This window comes from Schistocerca piceifrons, chromosome 4, assembly GCF_021461385.2.
Source record: "Schistocerca piceifrons isolate TAMUIC-IGC-003096 chromosome 4, iqSchPice1.1, whole genome shotgun sequence".
Classification (NCBI taxonomy): domain Eukaryota; kingdom Metazoa; phylum Arthropoda; class Insecta; order Orthoptera; family Acrididae; genus Schistocerca; species Schistocerca piceifrons.
Window position 1 is genome coordinate 174,630,982 of NC_060141.1, and position 13,348 is coordinate 174,644,329.

The following is a 13,348-nucleotide window of genomic DNA, read 5'->3' on the forward strand; positions in this document are numbered from 1 at the left end:
TACAAGATTACTAAATAGACAGTTGGAAAACAAAATTGAAGAAGTGATGGGAGAAGACCAGTTTGGCTTAAGGAAAGAAGAAGGGGCCAGAGACACCATTGGCGTGATGAGGATGTCAGAGAGAGTTTTGGCCGTTAACGAAGAACATTGCTTTTTATAGACTGTCAGAATGCCTTCGGCAGAGTCAGTTGGAATATATTGATGAACATCTTTTAGGAAATAGGAATCAACTGGAGAGATCGTAGACTTATAAGGAACTTGTACCTGGGACAAAGGGTAAAGGTACGACTGAACTGAGCGAGGTGGCGCAGTGGTTAGCACACTGGACTCGCATTCGGGAGGACGACGGTTCAATCCCGTCTCCAGCCATCCTGATTTAGGTTTTCCGTGATTTCCCTAAATCGTTTCAGGTAAATGCCGGGATGGTTCCTTTGAAAGGGCACGGCCGATTTTCTTCCCAATCCTTCCCTAACCCGAGCTTGCACTCCGTCTCTAATGACCTCGTTGTCGACGGGACGTTAAACACTAACCACCACCACCACCACGACTGAACTATGGAGAAACGAACAGTGTGGGAATAGGAAGTTGAGTGAGACAAGGATGTTGTCTGTCGCAAAGTATCTTTAACCTGTTTGGAGAAATGCTGGCGAGAGAAGCGCTGAAAGGATGCGGAAACTTCAAAGTAGGAGGACATCTCATCAACACCATCAAGTATTCAGACGACCTGGTAGTGCTCGCCAAAAATCAGAGACAGCTGCAACACATGATGAACAATTTGGTGGAAACGGGAAGAAAATACGGCATGGAAATCAACATCGAAAAATCGAAAGTGATGAGCATATCAAAACGTGAGAAACACTTGAAGATAAGTGTTGACAATCTGGAACTGGAAAATGTGAATCAGTTCAAGTACCTGGGAAGTTTTATCACAGAGGATGCCCACTGCACCAACGAAATCCGAGCAAGAATCGCCATGGACAAAGCTGCTTTCAACAAGAAGAGGACTCTGTTGACCAGCAAGTTGAATTTGGCATTGAGGAAAAAACTGATAAAGTGCTACATTTGGAGCATTGCACTGTATGGAGCAGAGACGTGGACCATGAGAAAGAAGGAGAAATAATACTCAGAGAGCTTTGAAATGTGGTGCTGGAGGAGAATGGAAAAGATCAAGTGGACAGATCGCATAAAAAATGATGATGTACTGCGAAGAGTGGGAGAGAAGAGAAGTATTCTGCGTACGATTCTTCAGAGAAAGGCCAACTGGATTGGACATGTACTTAGACACGAGGGACTCATACATGATGTCATCGAAGGAAAACTCAGAGGAAACGCAGGACGAGGAAGAAGAAGAATTGAACATCTGGACGACATGAAAGATGGAAGGAGATACAACAGACTGAAGGAAGAAGGTGAAGACAGGGAACAGTGGAATCATAAATTCTCCGTACGAAGACATGGACCTGCCACTAGACAGAATACCACATAACAATAATAAGTCAATATCGATTGCATTTACACTATTTTCCCATGAAAAGATTTTCGCGTTATGTGTAGAAATAATATCAAACATTTGTCGATGTCTTGGGAAATTATTTCAGAGCAAAATTCAGCAAAAAACCGTAATACGCTTCACACATCTACGTCTCACCGGGATAAGGACCTTGGCAGTCAATAAGCACACAGCCAATGAAGTAACCCGACTTGTACGTGTATCAACGCTGACTATCGAATGGGTCTACAAGGCATGGTGCACAACTCGAACTGGCCCAAGAACAGTGCTCGTAAAACAACCATAATCGACAGGGATTTGAGATAAGTGTCACACCTTGTCAGTGACAGCTGTTTTCGAACCCGACGGGAATCACTGCTTTCAGCAAATGCAACTCCATGTCAACCAGTCTTCGAGGGGAAAGTTATATTCAGCATAAGTTGTTTTTTATGTCTGGAATGTTATGAATGCTCAGTGGCTGAACGTCAAATACGTGATTAGGTTGTGCTGTAAATATTTGTCCAACACGTATTATGCTATCTGTTCCTGTTTAACATAGATCATGTTCCTGGAGCCACATGAGGGCTCGTGGATTGATTTGTATGTCACATGTGCGGAAACGTGTTGCTTAGAGATTATCTGAATGTTGCTTGATCACCAAATCGAAGATGACCAACAGCAAATGAACTGAAAACTGTATAGACCTTAATAGACATGTTTTCTTTTGAAAAATCTTAAATGTAGTTGTTGGCAGTGACATGTTATCTATTCGAATGAGAACACCTTACCGTTGAACTGTTCACAGTAACTAACTCCTTGTGCAGCCTTCTTATAGGAAGGAATCCTACCCTATCTCCTTCTGTAGATATTACACTATTTTTGCCTGACTAGAATTCCGTGTCTTCTTTCCATTTAACTTCACTGAGCCCAAAAAACTTCAGATTCAGCCTCTCTATTTCCCTTTTCACATTTCCTACCTTCGCTACCACCTTCAAACCTCTGACATCACGACTCGATAATATACACCGCTATTTGTTTTCAAAAACCAACATAATGGGCTAATAAAAAAAAAGAATCGAAGTCAGGCTCTCCACAAATTAATGCAAGAAGCATCAAAAGAGGCCCTGAAAAAGTGGACGCCTAAACGATAAATATTATGGAAATCTGGAGTATGTGAAGCTGCTGTCAGAAATCGTCTTAAAGCAGTACGAGACCATTTTTTCAAGGTTTTTGAGTAAACAAACTGGAAAATGAAACACGTAAAGGAATCACGGAATGCTCAAGATATTCGAACAGATATTAGTGTATGTCGCGGACTTTTCAAAGACTAATAATCAGAAATCATAACAAAAACGTTGATAAAAATATTAAATCTGAAGGAAAAGATTGGGTTTATGATTTCACGCAGAGACCAAACCAACGCTTTCGGTATCCACAGAAAAATAGTCCCAGACATGTTATGAGGTTCAACAAGCAACACACTAGACTATCTTTTGATAATCCTTCGTTGCTAACGTATGGGTACAAATTTGATCCTCATCGCATATTTAACTTAGACGAGACGGTGATTACAACAGTTCCCAATAAAGCATCGAAAATAATTGCAGCATGTGGTAGTAAGCACATTGGGAAAATAATAAAGCGAAAGTGGTCAACTGTTAACCTAAATATGAAACTTCCTGGCAGGATCGAGCCTCGAACTTGGGAAGTCGGGAAGGTAGGAGACGAGGTACTGGCAGAATTACAGCTGGGAGGAGTTGTCGTCAGTAGTGTTTGGGTAGCACAGTCGGTGGCCCGCGAAAGGTAGAAGTCCGGAGTTAGAGTCTCCATGCAGCAAAGTTTTAATCTGCCAGGAATTTCATACAAGCTCACACTCCGCTACAGAGTAAAAATTTCATTCTGGAACGTTTCGTAGAACTGAAGAGAAACGTGTCCTACCAGGAACAATATTTTCTCCTAGAAGGACGAAGGAGGCTGTGAGGAATGGTACCTCTTCTGCATCACTAATGATTTTATGTGACTGTTTTTACCACTGACTTATTTACCAATCTGGATATATAAGTATGCAAAACAATTACTGTTGGATTGATCTGAAATGTGTATCTAAGGGCTGAGACAATGGTAAAAACAGAAAAGGCACTTAAGATTTGTGGCATTTATCCAACAGATCAAATACTTGAATATTCACCGAAGAACGTTTCCTGTCTTCGCCTACTTAAGACCAGATCGATATATTTAATCTTGCATCTGCAGTAGAAGCTTGTTCTTTTCAAAGAGAACCGGAACATAAAAACGAACCACAATAAACACTAAATACGTCAGACTACCGATAAGAAGTAATTATTGTTGACAACAAGGAAAGGTCGCCATGAGAGACAGAAGAAATGGAAGAAGTCTAATACAGTGTGTGGGATCCTAAGCACAAAGCATTTCCCAGTTATAGGGACACGAAAGAAAGATATCAAAGGTGAAACTGCCTGAATATAATGAAGCAAGGAAAAAGATAGCAAAGCTAAACTCAAGGACGTTAATAGAAAATCAACAAAACTTTCATTGTAAATATTCTTCACGAGTTTGCCGACGGATGACGTTGTGCAAATTCCACAATATTTTCTCGGAGCAACTGTCCGACATCTTCAGGTGGTTCAACCTTGCTGCTTCCTAGGTACGACAGTCGTACCTAGCCACCAGCAAGGTTGAACCACCTGAAGATTTCGGACACAACGTCATCCGGCGGTAAACCCGTAAGGCTATTTACAGCATATCCGCCGGGAAAGCTTGAAGAGTCACAAGACTTCCATTGTTGAGGCTGTAATAATCCTCTGCATCTAGTCATCTCCCAGGGTACACATTTCTTAGGGCAGACAGATCAAAAAAGCGAGGTGGCGGGGTCGGCGCATATATACGAACAGATCTCAAAGCGAAAGTCTTATGTACGTCAAATCCTGCTGAAGAAAAAGACGCTGAATTCATGTTCCTTGAAATAAATATACAAAGTCGGAAATTCTTGACTGGCGTCGTGTACAAGCCGCCAAAAATAAGCTCAATGAGTTCCTTCCAGTCGGAATTACATTCACTTCAGCGTCAATACGAACATGTCATCGTAATGGGAGACTTGAACATAGACCTGCTAAGAGACACTCCCTCCGCAATGAACCTAAGAAGACTGTTTAGTTGCAATAGCATGAACATTCTTCCATTACAACCTACACACCATACGGCGCACAGTCATACTCTTATACACGTAATCGCAACGAAACAGACCGACAAAGTAAGAGATGTTAGTCAAACATCGGCCCCTGGCCTCTCAGCACATGATGTAATATTCCTGGCCTACTCTGTGCAGCCCCCAAGGATCAAATCGCGTTACATAACTTGTAGGAATAGAAACGTATTGACCTTGACGCTCTAACAGCCGATTGCTCAGAAATCTCATGGCATCAAATAATCAGAGAACCTACAATCGACGGCAAAATTAATGATCTTGGTGATAAACTCACTGCCCTCTATGACAAACTTGCACCTGTGCCCACAATCCGTGTAAGAAAATCTCCTGCTCCATGGCTGACAACTGAATTACGTCAAATGATGACTAATAGGGATGCTGCCCACAGGCGTTTCAAGGCAGATCCGAAACCCGAGCGTTTCGAAGAATATAGAAAGCTACGGAACAGAGTGAAACAATGCATTCGCAATGCTAAAATCGCTCCCTTGTATGCAGAGATCTGACGCCCACGACTCTATGGAAGAATTTCCGTAGCTTGGGAGTCGGAAAGGCAAAATCGGAAACTACTTTTCATGTGTCAGCTAACGAATTAAATGAATTCTTCTCTGCACCTCTGAATACCCGCACGGCTGATAATTACCGTCCACGAGAATCCCCAAACAGGATAACTAACAACGATACCTTCCATCTAAAACATGTAACAACAAATACGGTAAGAAAAGCAATAATGAGAATTTCTTCTGAGGCAATAGGCAACGACAGTATCGGTATAACCATGATTAAGAATGTTGCCGATATATTAGTACCTGTGTTAACTGACATATTTAATTTTTCCCTCGTGAACGCAATATACCCCACAGCATGGAAAAGAAGCATAGTTCGACCCATCCCTAAGATCGAAAACCCGCAACTGCCTAGTGATTACCGACCAATTAGCATACTGCCTGCTGTTTCCAAAGCACTTGAATATATTGTTCATGACCAAATTACTGAACACTTGCATGAATTCAGCCTATACGACAAATTTCAATCCGGTTTCCGTAAACATCACAGCACAAACACTGCTCTAATTAAAGTAACTGATGACCTGAAATATGCCATCGACAATCGAAATGCAACAATATTGACGCTATTGGACTTCAGCAAAGCTTTTGACACTGTTAACTTTGACATATTGCTCAGAAAAATGCAACAGCTTAATTTCTCTGATAGTGTAATGAGATGGTTTGAAAGCTACTTAAACGACAGAGAGCAATGTGTTGTCTGCGTAAATGAAAAATCTTCCTGGAAACATGTTTCCTCGGGACGGCCAAAAGAATCAGTCTTAGGACCACTTTTGTTTTCTTTATATGTCAACGATATTTCGTCGGTTCTGTCCTCCTATAAATATCATTGCTATGCCGACGACCTCCAGCTCTACCTAAGCGTCAGACCTGAAGATGTAAACACTGCAATCGCTCAGATGAATGATGATCTGTCTTCAGTAGTGACATGGGCGAAAAAGCTGGCGCTTAAACTAAATGCAAAAAAGACGCAAGTAATCTTAATAGCCCATCAGAAATTAATAAGTTCAGATTTCCGCGAACGGCTACCTCCTATTCTGCTCGACGGTACTCCAATACCATATCAGAAAACAGTGAAGAACTTGGGTGTAACTTTGGATAAGCATCTCAACTGGGCGGAGAATACAGTCGCAGTGTGCCGAAAGACGTCTGCTTGTCTCTATGCTCTCAAAAAGTTTCGGAACATATTTCCACAGGACTTGAAACGCCAGCTCGTGCAAGCGCTCGTTCTATCAAACCTCCACTATTGTGATGTGATTCAACAAGGCATGAGTAGTGAAAACAAAAGACGGCTAGAGCTAACCATGAATGCCTGTGTGCGTTACACCTGCAACATTCGCCGATATGATCATGTTAGTGCTTCATACTCCGAGCTAGGGTGGCTGCGGCCGGACAAATTGCGTGACTACCACACTCTATGTCTACTTCACCGACTCCTCGTCGCGCAAGCGCCCCAGTACCTTGCTTCAGAGATTAAAAACCTGTCATGCCATCATAATCGAAACACGAGGTCACTCTTATTTGGTATCCTAACTGTGCCCACTCACAAAACAAAAACTTTTGCAAACTCCTTCTCAGTTGCCGCTGTCCGCCTCTGGAACAAACTGCCCCTTACCTTGCGCAAAATTCAATCTCCTGCTGCTTTTAAGAAGAAGTTGAAGCATTTGCTACTATCATCCTCATAAAGTTCTCCACAAAATTAATGTACAAGGTCAATCCTCTCATCTGTCAAATAGCAAAGCTAGCGTCTTCTATCTTGCTCCTGAGATGCCTTCCTCTTCATCTATCTCTATTAGCCACGCAATCTTCTTTTCCTTTATATTTCCTTAATTATGTTTCATCATGTCTCTCTATTCTTCTCCTCCCTTCACCATGAGTCTCCCTCATACTCCCTGCTGCCAGCACTCCTATCTAAAATCTGTCTCTTCAATAATGTCTAATTAAAACAGTACTTATGATCTATGATATAAACTCTATATGTATGTATTTTTCCAGGTGTACCTTTCTAATTGTTTATTTCACTTTTTGTACTAGATGTAGCTTAACATGCCTACTAAAACATATGAATGTAAAATAAGTAGAATGCCTGGTTAGATGTAAGAGAGGGCCTGATGGCCCTAATCTTGCCAGGGTAAATAAATCAATAAATAAATAAATAATAAAAAGTGCAACAGTCCGCCAAGAGAAGACTTGATAGATTTCTTAAAGTATGAGGAGTAATGATATAAACCCTATTCTTATAATATTTTGGTCATTTCACTTGTGGTATCTGTTCAATGGTATTTCATGTGATTTGAATACTTGTGAATGTTTTTGTAGTTTTTACTCTGTTGTTGTCTACTAGCCTCAGAATTCTGAATTAAGCGACACTGTGTTTTCAGTAACTCTTACATACTGCATTAGACAAGTGTGCAAGCGAAATTAAATAATGAAGAAGAAGTGAAAGACTTTTATGCTTTTTCTGATTTTTAATAATAACACGTAAATTTATCTCACTTGAAACGCACTGCAACCCCATAGCCAGGTACGAATATGCTGTATTACTCTTTTTTTCTTTACTGAATGTGTATTACAGTTTAAATTTTACATACCCCTATCGCAATCTGTTATACAGGGCGATCCACAACGTTTTGACAATTTAAAGTTGGGGTAACACGCGAAGTAATCACGAAACAAAATTGAACATTTTACACTAGATTCAACATTTATTTACGTTTAGTCATGAAATACAACATCGCACAAATGACGATCATTCGTGGCTACAAAATACTAAAGGCGTCTCACCCAGTTTCTAAACACATCTTTCGTAACTGCCGGAGGAATTTTGTATATATCAGCGTGAATTCGATACTCTAACTGATGCAACTTGCTTGGCTGGTCGGAGTAGAGTGTTGCCTTCAAATAACTCCACAGTTAAAAGACTGTTCAACTGTGTGTGAATTCCTAAGGGACCAAACTGAGCCGGCAGATGTGGCCGAGCGGCTCTAGGCGCTTTAGTATGGAACCGCGCGACAGCTACGGTCGCAGGTTCGAATCCTGCCTCGGGCATGGATGTGTGTGATGTCCTTAGGTTGGTTAGGTTTAAGTAGTTCTAAGTTCTAGGGGACTAATAACCTCAGATGTTAAGTCCCATAGAGCTCAGAGCCATGTGAACCATTTTTGAACCAAACTGCTGAGGTCATCGGTCCCTAGACTTACACACTACTTAGACTAACTTAAACTGACATATGCTAAGAACAACACACACACCCATGACCGGCGGAAGACTCGAACTTCCGGTGGGAGGGGGAGCGCACTCCGTGACATAGCACCTAGAACCACGCGGCCAATACGCGCGGCAGGTAAAAGTTTGGTACAGTTAAATTAGTTAAGCGAGGAGGCCATTCGACAAAAGCGCGTTTGGAAATCACGCATTTACCAACCGCATCACAAAGAACTTGGGAGGCCTCGTTGGATGTGTGGCACATCACGTCGCCTTGCTGGAACCAATGCGAAACGTTCAGGGGTTGGACACGTTTTCGTAACTAACGACAAGGCTTGCCTGTAAACTGTTACGGTCTCGTACGATGTTCATTGGAGTTCGGACAGTCTTCAGTGCACTGGCAGTAGCACGGAAGTTGCTTACCCAATTCAAATTGTTGTACGATCAAGTTTTTAGAAATCGCGGTTTAATCTTGAAATGTTTGCGAAAGATACGCTCCACGCACATGACGGATGCGCCGTAGCGAAAATAGCATTACACCGCGAACGCACGTTGTTGCTTTAACCAGTATGGCATGGTGGCATGGTTACTGACCTTTAGGGTGGGATGAAACTTGACACTCCACATTACCAACAGATGGCGCAGCCGTGGCAGCATTTTATTATTAAAACTTGAAATCGTCAAAACATTGTGAAACTCACTGTATAAGAACCAACTATCTGACGAAACGCTAGTTGAAATATTGTAATTCGTGAAGTTTACTTCAGTACATCGCTAAATAATTCTTAATTACCCAATATGGTCCCACCTCACGTTAAGCGTCCTCCACAAAACAACTTCCTCCAGACACCCTATATCATCCTGTATTCTTAAATAAATATGTATGGTTTGAACTAATTAAGGGTTTAAAATTCTGATGAATTGTACCTTCAGAGACGGTTATTGAATCTGCTTTATGCAGTTAGTGAAAATTCTTGTGAACCATTGAGGGGCAGGAGAGCTACTTGTACGAGAACAGGAAACGTATGGTCACTCTGGGCAATCATTTGGAGAGGAAATCCGATTTACCTCGCCGATAACTCAGTACTAGGGGTAACTGGTGCATCTAACGCACGTTTTGTTTCCACGCTCACCGTCTAGCTCCGGAGCTCCCCAAGTGCTCGTAGAGATTTGGAGGGGCTCATTCTGAATCCCCTCGTCCCTGAATTCTTCAAAGAGGGACGCGCGAAACCCATTCGCCGACTAAATCTCCTCCATCTGAAATATTGAGGACGGTCTTCAGGTAGCGCCGGCATCGAGGAGGCGGCGGTATTACATAAAGTCGGTCGAGGCAGGCAAACAGGTTCAGCGATTTGAGAATTATCGCGCCCCCACGGCTTTCCGTCTTCTTTAGCGCGGCCGCCGGCGTCGCACTGAATATTTGAATGGCTCAAAGCAAGATGGACGGCGGCAGCGAGCGGCTGTTTTTCCTCATCGGGACTGCCGCTGCTTTCCGTCTGGCGGGGGCGGGCGACCGAGGACGCCAGGGGCGGAGGCATTCGGATGGACAGCTGGAGCGACGAGGGTGGCGGTGGTGGGGGTGGGTGACCTCAGGAAAGCCACGTGGACTTCCAGCACCACGCGTATGCTATTCCAACTGTACTGACGCAGGAGGGAGCGCAACACTTGAAACTAAGAGCCTCACTAACAAGGGACGTATCCCATCCGCTATGCCTTGCCTAGCGTTTATCCCATCGTATGGAGTCCACTCTTCTTTTGAAATAAAAAAGGTTTTCCTGAGAGAATCGGTGTATTTGGTGTCCGTAGATGTTACTAAAACCAGCGAGAAATTCTACAACTAACTTTATAGGTACAACAATGACAAAATATAGACAAGGAATGACATTAGCTACGGAAGAACATTTCGGCAGTAACTACCTTTGGAATGGTTGGCGCAAACACGGAGTTTCTTTTTTCCGTGATTATTCTGTCTGGTTTGATGTGGTCCGCCACAACTTCCACCTTCTCTTTCTGGAAGAAATCTCCTTCTCTGAGTAGCACACCCAACGTCCTCCATTATTTAAATACTGTCCAAATTTAATCTTCAAATGTGTAGAGTAAATTGGATATCTTTTTGTAATTCATCTACATCTACATACTTACTCCGCAGTCCACCATACCGTGCGTGGCGGAGTGTACCTCGTACCACAACTAGCATCTTCTCTCCCTGTTCCAGTCCCAAACAGAACGAGGGAAAAATGACTATCTATATGCCTCTGTACTAACAAATCTCTCTTATCTTGTCTTTGTGGTCTTGTGCGAAATATAAGTTGGCGGCAGTAAAATTGTACTGCAGTCAGCCTCAAATGCTGGTTTTCTAAATTTCCTCAGTAGCGATTCACGAAAAGAACGCCTCCATTCCTCTAGAGACTCCCACCCGAGTTCCTGAAGCATTTCCGTAACACTCGCGTGATGATCAGACCTACCAGTAACAAATCTAGCAGCCCGCCTCTGAATTGCTTCTATGTCCTCCCTCAATCCGGCATGATAGGGATCCCAAACTTTCGAGCAGTACTCAAGAATAGGTCGTATTAGTCTTTTATAAGCGGTCTCCTTTACAGATGAACCACATCTTCCCAAAATTCTACCAATGAACCGAAGACGACTATCCGCCTTCCCCACAACTGCCATTACATGCTTGTCCCACTTCATATCGCTCTGCAATGTTATGCCCAAATATTTAATCGAAGTGACTGTGTCAAGCACTGCACTACTAATGGAGTATTCAAAGATTACGGTATTCTTTTTACTATTCATCTGCATTAATTTACATTTATCTATATTTAGAGTTAGTGGCCATTCTTTACACAATCACAAATTCTGTCCAAGTCATATTGTATCCTCCAACAGTCACTCAACAACGACACCTTCCCCTATACCACAGCATCAGCAGCAAACAGCCGCACATTCCTATTCACCCTACCCAAAAGATCATTTATGTAGATAGAAAACTACAGCGGACCTACCACACTTCCCTGGCCCACTCCAGATGATACCCTCACCTCCGATGAACACTCACCATCGAGGACAACGTACTGGGTTCAATTACTTAAGAAGTCTTCGAGCCACTCACATATTAGGGAACCAATCCCATATGATTGTACCTTAGTTAGGAGTCTGCAGTGGGGCACCGAGCAAACGCTTTCCGGAACTCAAGGAATGTGGCATCCGTCCGATACCCTTCATCCATGATTCGCAAGATATCGTGTGAAAAAAGGGCGAGTTGCGTTTCGCAGGAGCGATGCTTTCTAAAGCCGTGCTGATGCATGGACATCAACTTCTCTGTCTCAAGGAAATTCATTATACTCGAACTGAGAATATGTTCGAGGATCCTGCAACAAATCAATGTTAAAGATATTGGTCTGTAATTTTGAGGATCCGTCATTCTACCCTTCTTATATACAGGCGTCACCTTAGTTAGCGTTAGTTAACGTTAAGTTTTGATACCCTCTATTATTTTATGGATATATTCCAGTCTCTGTCTTTCTATTGAGTTTCTTTTCATTCTACAGTACCATTTGGTGTCATAGAAGTTATTCCCTGACGTTTTAATACACGTTCTGTTACCCTATTCCTCCTTTTAGTAAACCATTTTGATATATTCCTTTCCTTGTCAATTCCGCAGAGAACATTCCCATTATTTATGTTATCAGTCCACTTAATTTTCAACATTCTTATGTACACCATTCTCTTCTTATGTACTTTCCCCGCAGTCCGTGATACACATCCGTTAAGTGCTGTGCTACAAACATACTTTCTCATAAATATATCCCTCATATAACGGTGTATGCTTCATTCTAAGTAGACTTCGTTTAACGAGGATTGCTCTTTTTTTCTGAGTTGGTATGTTCCTTATATCCTCCCTTCTACGTCCATTATGCGTTACTTCTTTTGCAAGACAGCCGAATTCTCTGACTTTCGTCTACTAGGGAAAGATGGGGCGAAGTGTCTATTCTAAGGCAAACTGAATTTTCACCAAACTATGGTTATTGACAACATATCGCCACTTACACATTTTGAACCTACATATTATAAGTTGTCACTCCAAACATTCTTAAGTGAAAAATGTATAGGAAGGCTTACACAGTGCAATATAGCCAGTACCATCTCAACGACATCTTATGTTTGTACTTCTGATTTCCGGATAGTATGTTTTCTATGCATCTTATGCCCCAGTATCTGAAACATTACCAAGGGGCTGGAGCAGATGGTTTTAAATCAGATCTTTGTACTAAGTCAAATATAACAGAACAGAGGCGGTTTTAAATAATTCCATTAATTATAAGTCTTCTAAAAGAGTTAGAATGGCAAATGACTGCTTTGTATGAAGAAGGGTTTGTAAGTCATTGTGATATATGTAAGGAACTACCTTTTAACGGGCTACACACTTTGGACAATTTTCCTGACGAGTAGTATGCCCACTTTTACCAGTCGTACACTATGTTGGCATTCTTGGTTCACAGATGAAACCGTCTAACCGAAGGAAACAACAAGGAACTAAATTTGTAGGCCAGAACACATTTAAATATTTGTACGGTAAAAAGTATTATTCACCGTATAAGTCAGGTAACAAGAATAATTTTTTACATAAGATTACTGCATATCGGAAAGGCTTTTACCACCAAACAACGGAACAAGCTCCCTCGGTCAAACGTACCAAGAACAAAGATCGTGTATATTATGAATAGTTTCACCTCTTCTCGGCAGGCTGCTTAGCTGTTTAGCCCAAAAAAAGATGCATTGGTCGCTGTTCTCATCCTGGCCTCCTTACACCATCTTCCCCTATGCGGTACGCTATTCTAATGTTAAGTTTATTGCTAATCCTATTT